The sequence below is a fragment of the Leguminivora glycinivorella genome, chromosome Z (assembly GCF_023078275.1).
Source record: "Leguminivora glycinivorella isolate SPB_JAAS2020 chromosome Z, LegGlyc_1.1, whole genome shotgun sequence".
Taxonomy (NCBI): domain Eukaryota; kingdom Metazoa; phylum Arthropoda; class Insecta; order Lepidoptera; family Tortricidae; genus Leguminivora; species Leguminivora glycinivorella.
In genome coordinates this window covers 19,003,638-19,011,323 of record NC_062998.1, presented here as the reverse complement: position 1 = coordinate 19,011,323, position 7,686 = coordinate 19,003,638, and positions in this window count along the sequence as shown.

Sequence of the window (7,686 nt, the reverse complement as noted above, 5' to 3'; positions counted from 1 at the left end):
AACCCTTATAGTTTCGCCATGTCTGTCTGTCCGTCCGTCCGTCCGTCCGTCCGTCCGTCCGTCCGTCCGCGGATAATCTCAGTAACCGTAAGCACTAGAAAGCTAAAATTTGGTACCAATATGTATATCAATCACGCCAACAAAGTGCAAAAATAAAAAATGGGAAAAAATGTTTTATTAGGGTACCCCCCCTACATGCAAAGTGGGGGCTGATATTTTTTTTCATTCCAACCCCAACGTGTGATATATTGTTGGATAGGTATTTAAAAATGAATAAGGGTTTACTAAAATCATTTTTTGATAATATTAATAGTTTCGGAAATAATCGCTCTTAAAGGAAAAAAAGTGCGTCCCCCCCCCTCTAACTTTTGAACCATATGTTTAAAAAATACGAAAAAAATCACCAAAGTAGAACTTTGTAAAGACTTTCTAGGAAAATTGTTTTGAACTTGATAGGTTCAGTAGTTTTTGAGAAAAATACGAAAAACTACGGAACCCTACACTGAGCGTGGCCCGACACGCCCTTGGCCGGTTTTTCTTGTCTGTTATTGCTATGGTTACGATCCCCTGCAAAAATGCATTTTTATGGTGTTAACAAGGCGTTTCCTTAATTTGCCACCAACAAACATGGACTACCTACATGCATGCTTGCATAATTTCAGTAGCATAATTTAGCATAAAGCCAGCGTGACTCAGGGGATCGTAACCATGGCAATAGCCTAATAATAATAGTCTGTGGTCAAGAGTAAGCCCATTTATAATAATAAAAAAAAAATAGCAGGCAAGAAAAAGTTGATTCACCCAAATATATTAACGCACTGGAAAGAGTTTGCACTTAAATTATCGACTATAGTGCGTGCTTATAGTATGAATTTTCTGAGATGAGCTTTTCGGTTTTGCCCTAATCTGTTAAAGAAAGGCCTTTGTTTCTTATTATTCGCCGCGGTTAGCTCCCGTTTCCACAGCACGTGCCAAAGTCTCAGTGTAGTTAAAAAGCAACTATCATGATAGCAATAAGGTTCAAATTTATTAAACAGTTTGCAGTGTGCAGGTAACTTTTTTTGAAGATGACAAAACGTGTTATCTCCGAAAGGGCTTTTTATGGACTTTTTATGCACGGGAAGCATGGTCGCGCGATAGACGATAAAATATCAGGCCGTCCCTATCGCACTTACAAATAGTGCGATAGGGACGGCCTGCTATTTTATCGTCTATTGCGCGACCATGCTTCCCGTGCTGTGCACAAGCGATTTTTCTTATTAGGTAGTATTTTTGCTCGTATGTGTACGATGCGCGAACTTGCCCCCACCACCGCACCCAATGGTCTAAAGTTTACCGCGCCCTGTACAATCCCATCACGGAAACCATTCGGTATTCCGGACCTTTGGGATGCATTCGCGGAGCCGAAGCCAATACGTAGAGGCCCTTCTACAATATCGTATTATTTTTACGTCATCGCAACGCTCAGGTTTTAAAATACGTATATAAATCAAAGAATATAATATTGTTTGGTGTAAGTAGTAAAATTAATAAACTTATGTAGTGTTAATTAATTTAAATTTAGAATCCTTATCTCCATAAACATAAATGGGTGTGACATACAATTTATTGATTCGCATTTTATGTTATTGGCAGGGTGCAAAGCGGATGGAGGGGGTAGCTAAAACGATCACAGCGCTCACTACGGCCAAAATTGACATCTTAGTCGCTGACTTACGCTGTCAAATCCATATTGCTGTAAACATTTACATAGCGTTTTTGAGATAAATTTAATATGGGCCTAGTAAAATTTATTATGGTGAATTGTAATAACTCCAAGAAAAATATCGACTAAATTTTAGCTATTTCCAAGACCGTGGTGGAAACGTAACCACCGTTTAAGTGAATAGTTGCCGTAAGAAGAAAAGTGTCGTCCAACCTCTGAAGTTTTACTTAAAAGTGCGTAATCTTTTGATACAAGTATTGAATTGAATTTATAGTGCAAATTTTATTGGAGGTAGAAAAGCCGACGTGGAAGCCAATCCCAGTTATGTTCCAAAATAATTTTATTTGTTTCCTTAAGTGTGCTCATGTTGTTCAATCGGACGAAGGAGCACGAGAACAATAAAAGCAGAAGTAGTCCATCCGCTGAAGGCTTATCACATTTTAAATAAAATTCCTGAGAACTTATTTCATCGCATTGATGATTACATAGGTATTTGATGTGATATCTGCTAAACCTTCAATATTTTCAAGTAAATGAAACAAGTTTTTGTAATGTATACTATAATTAAAAGTTACGATTGCGGTGAATGGTGTTGAGTTTTTAATATGTGTAGTTTATATCAAACCCAGTGCTGGGGATTCTGAATACATGACGTGGTTTTGTAAAGTGGAAGATTGTACTACTGTAACAAATAATACCAATACTATTGTCTTGGGAGATCTCAATTTAAATAGTGCTACTTTAAATGTAAATAATTATTATAACTATTTTTTGACATTTTGTAATTTAGCTGAATATAACGACATAGTTAATGGTAAGGGAAGTAAATTGGATGTGGTACTTGTTTCTGAATGTTCAGGAGCTGTGAGTGTATGCGCAGCATCTGAAGGCTTAGTAGAGCATGCCGATGTCTATCATCCCCCTCTCGAGATTACTGTTACACCGGTGCAACCTGGAGGAGCGATAACGGTTGAACCTAGCAACATCAACCCGATCACGGACTGGAACTTTTCCAAAGCGGATTTTCCTATGTTATACGACCGAGTCTCTAAGGTTGATTGGAGTCCTGTGCTGGCTGAAAAGTGCGTGAACGGGGCGGTCGAGCGGTTGTATGAATTATTGTACAACTGTTTCGATGCATGCGTTCCCAAAAAGTGTCGTAGTAGAAAGACTAACAGCAGAGTGTACCCAACCTGGTTTTCCGCGGATGTCATCAAGGACCTAAAAAGGAAAGCTGACTTGCATAAACGCTGGAAAGTTACCGGTGACTCGTATATTTATACTCAGTATAGTCAGCTTAGGGCGGATATAAAAAAAAGAGTTTCTGCCGCGTACGGTGTCTACATCAGTAACATTCAGCAGCGTCTGAAAACTAATCCAAGATCCTTTTGGCAACACGTATCGAACTTGCGAACCAAGGGCGGTTTCGAGTCCAATATTACGTATGGGGACCGTATGTTTAGTGGACAAGCGGCAGCAGGTGCGTTTGCAGACTATTTCAGTACTGTGTTTCTCTCCCGTGAGCCAAAACTAAGTGCAGAAACAGCGGGAGCTGCTGGTAGTCAAAACCTTATAAGTATCTCTGGTTTTACTGAGTATGAGGTGAGTCTGGCAATTGATAAGTTGAAACCGAATTGTGCGCTTGGTCCTGATAACGTGCCCGCGTTCATAATCAAGGCCTTTAAATCCCTACTTGCGAGCCTTCTAGCCCACGTGTTCAATCTGGCGCTTAAGTCTGGCACCTACCCTCTTAGTTGGAAAACCTCAAAGAGTGACACCGATTCGAAAGTCAGGTGAAAAGTCGCGAGCCGAAAATTATCGTCCCATTGCCATTCTGAGCTCTTTTGCTAAGGTGTTCGAGAGTGTCCTACACTCGAAATTGTACACCTTAGTTGACCCTTATTTAAATGATGCGCAGCATGGGTTCAGGAAAGGGCGCTCCGTCAATACAAACCTGCTCAGTCTCGTAAACCACGTCTCGGAAAAACTGGATGAAGGATGCCAAGTTGATGTTGTATACCTTGATTTCAGGAAGGCGTTTGACCAAGTCGACAATGATATCCTCCTAGAGAAGCTGTCAGTGGTGGGCTTCGACCCATCACTCCTAAAACTGTTTGCTAGCTACCTGAAGGATCGTAAACAATTCGTTCGGCTAGGTTGTTTCGACTCTGACCTGTATCCTACGAGATCAGGTGTTAGCCAAGGATCCTTGCTAGGCCCCTTTCTCTTTACCATAATGGTAAATGATCTGGCTGGCTGTCTGGTCTCTGGTAAACTGATGTTATATGCTGATGACATAAAAGTTATGGTAAATATCAGAGACCCGATAGACTGCCGGGACATGCAACGTAACCTGGATGCGATACATCGATGGCGTGTTAAAAACCGCCTCTATCTTAATGTAGCCAAGTGTTACATTATGAGTTTCACCCGAGCTAGGCAGGAAATACCCGCGACCTATTTCATTGATAGCGAGCCGCTCTCCCGCACTCATTCTATGAAGGACTTGGGTGTGGTATTTGATCCTGGGCTTACGTTCCATGACCACATACGATCTTTGGTGACGGAAGGTTTCAAGCGCCTGGGGTTTGTTACACGCAACTGCAAAGAGTTTACGCATGTAGGAGTGTTTAAAATTCTTTACACTGCTCTTGTACGATCCAAACTGGAAGCAAGTGCGTGTGTATGGAATCCATACGAAACAACCTATGCATTGATGATCGAGAAGGTTCAGAAGTGTTTTTTGCGTACTCTCTATAAGAAATTGTACGGATACTACCCTTTCATGTATCCGACAGCTTACTTACAGGGCACGCTGGGATATAACGCACTGGCGACACGGAGACTGTTCGACCAGCTGGTGACAGTCCTCCGTATCCTGCGAGGTAGTCTTGACTGCCCTGAGTTAGTTGGTGAGGCGTGCCGCCTATTCGTCCCGGACGGGCGCGCACGGTTCCGCGCCGACCGCCTGCGCCTCTTCGCGGTCCTTCCCGCTCGCACGGTCTCGCGGCGCAACTCGCCAGTTTGCCGAGCGATGAACGCGCTCGTGCTTTTGTTCGAAATGCGGATGGCTGGACGGTTGTTGAGAGTGAATGTTTGAAGATATGCGAAAATCTGACCTAATATTAATTTACTGTGCTTTTATTTTATTTTTATTATTATTATTTTACATGTTCGTCGTACTGAATTCTATTTAAATGTATTTATCATTAATGTTATTTTGTTAAATAAGCTGTATGTACTTTACTTTAAGAAATGTAATGATTTAGGTCTCCTGCAGCCTTACCACGATCTTTTTAAAAACGATTCAAACGCAGAGCAGTTCAGTTTAGGTGCCTAAACTGAGCGTCTCAATTTGCTACCATGACCTCCAATGTTCAGAGTCGAAACTGAACCGCGTACAAGTGAATGAAAGACCGATATTGTCTCTGGTTCGCAACTGAATCGTTTTGACAAGAAAAGGATGACGCTATAGGAATCGTATAAATCTATCTCGTTTTCCCCTTGTGACGTTTGATCGTTCGAAAACCAGGAACGATTACTAATTTTTAATTTTATTTTATTCTTGAAACTGGAAAAAGAAACATTTAAAATATTTAAACGTAAAATTCACAATAATTACAATGATTTTGTGTAAAATATCGTGTCTTTTTGAACAAAACTGTAAATAAATGATAAAAATATATATAATGACATTAATGACAGTTCGTTAAAGCTTATGTTTAGAACATCGCGCCCTTGACTAGTAGGTAATTAATAATAAAGTTTTTATTTATGTATTTGAAGTGCTGTGCTCGGCTATAGAACTCGCAGTGTTTGAATGATATTTTAACAAATACGTAAGTCATTAGTATTTGTAGGTAGCTCACTCGTGTCTAAATTTAATGTATATCGCTAAGTTATGCTAGACCTAGTTGATTCCTTAGCCATCCTAGTTCTAGGCATAAGTAGTTTGTCGTAAGTGTTAACATGACTCCTTGCATATCGACTAAAAAAGGATCAGACTTTTTCTCGCTCTTTTTGATTTGCGTTTTTGCGAAAGTTGCGAGATCATAGGGCACTCTAAAATTGTAAAAACGTGTAGTTAGTTCGAATAGTTGGTCCGTAAATATTACTAAACAAAATCATAAAACTTTATATTTTATTATCGAATCGGTAAGGATCGAAAAACCAAAATAATAAATTAATCAGGTGATGAAACTAGCTTTAGTTATATTTTCCATCTCCTACTCCTTATAAAAAAACACAAAACTATTTAGTATCGCTAGTGTTACAACAAAGCGATTCAGAATAATGCGGTAAGTGAGTAACTTTTTATGAATCGCTAAATTTGACATTCCTGCGATTCAGTTTAGGCTCAAGTGGCATGTCATGGTACGAAATACACTTGAGATGAGTGAATGAAACGGCTGGGACGCTTATCGCTCGCTCGGTCGAAATTTGATCGCAATAACAATGTCGTGGTAGGAAATAGCGACGCAGTTCAGTTTAGGTCCTAAACTGAATCGCGTTAAGAGATCATGGTAAGGCCCCTGTAATGGTACATTTTTATATTTTATTAAATAAATTGAAATTGAAAAATTGAAATTATAGCTAGTTTGTTTTTATTTTACAATAAACCCTGTACCCTGTAATAGTTATTTGTTTTACAAGGGGGCAAAGTAGTTGTTTAACCGCACGTGCCAATATTGATATCTGAGCAAGCGAAAGATTCCAATATTGAACCGCGAGCGTAGCGAGTGGTTCAAAAAGTGCAATCTTGAGCGTTGCGAGGGTATCAAGGCACGAAGGTTAAACAAACTTTGCCACCGAGTGAAACACAACATTTTTCACCACACCAACACGAACAAAATACCGACTATAAAACATCAAAATAAATCAAATCCATCAATTATTCAATATTTATGATTCAAAATCATCATTTATAGGTAAAATCTAGCACCCAGATTAAGACAAGGAGTTAAAATTTGTATGAAATTACTTTACCCCTTTGTGGATAAAATGCGATTTTGCTATCTGTTTTTGAATAGCAAAGAAAGCCTTTACCAGTTGGTGTGGTGAAAATTATATTTATAATACCTATGATAGTTAGCCTATGAAAATGACATAGCATAGCAGTGAACTGATCAACAATTTCAAAAGCCAATGATTTATTTATACTTTATTGCACATAGGTACAAATGGTGGAAAAAAGTCTTCAACTCTAGAAAATGCACAGCTAGCACCAATTTCTTGTCTTTATTCATCGTCTTAGGTTGGAAAATGATTTCGTGAGCGATGGCACGAAACCCCGTTTTAGTCACCAGTTTGTTAATTTCTCACTGAAAACAACAATTTAAATGTTATTGGCGATAATGTTGTAACCACCATCGTCCAAACTTGTCTAATATAGTAAAATAGCACAAGCTTTCATTAATTTTTTCACAATGTTTACTTCTCGCTTGACAGCGGCGACAATATTGTCCATAATGGTCACCTGTCACGTGGCGTGTCGTCGCGCACGGTCCCAATACAATGTAAGACGTGTACCGCTGTCATTACCGCTAGCAAAGACATGTAACTTCGTATAGACGGATAAATTCTAAGAAAAAAACGTACCTCAAAGTCCTAGAGAAAAAGGTACGGTGGCCTAGATGGCGTTACACCTTTGGGGAACGCTCGGCTAGATGGCGCTAATATTAATATTTGATATTTTAACACAGCAAGCTAACAATATGGGCCAAATTGTCAAAACTGAGGTTCAAAAGTTTCAAGCCTGTGTCGAGAGATGGCAGTCTATGCACTGTGATTACACATTTTACTTTGCTCTATTAATACTCGATCCTCTTTGCCGCTAGACTTTTTCTTTGATCGGCGTCATTTATTTTAGTGTATTATTTATACAAATACCCATATTGGGGCATTCCACAAGAATTTTGCTTACGAAATACAATTCTTCTAATACTTCTGAAGACGCTAAGATGTTGTGTCTGACAACCTTT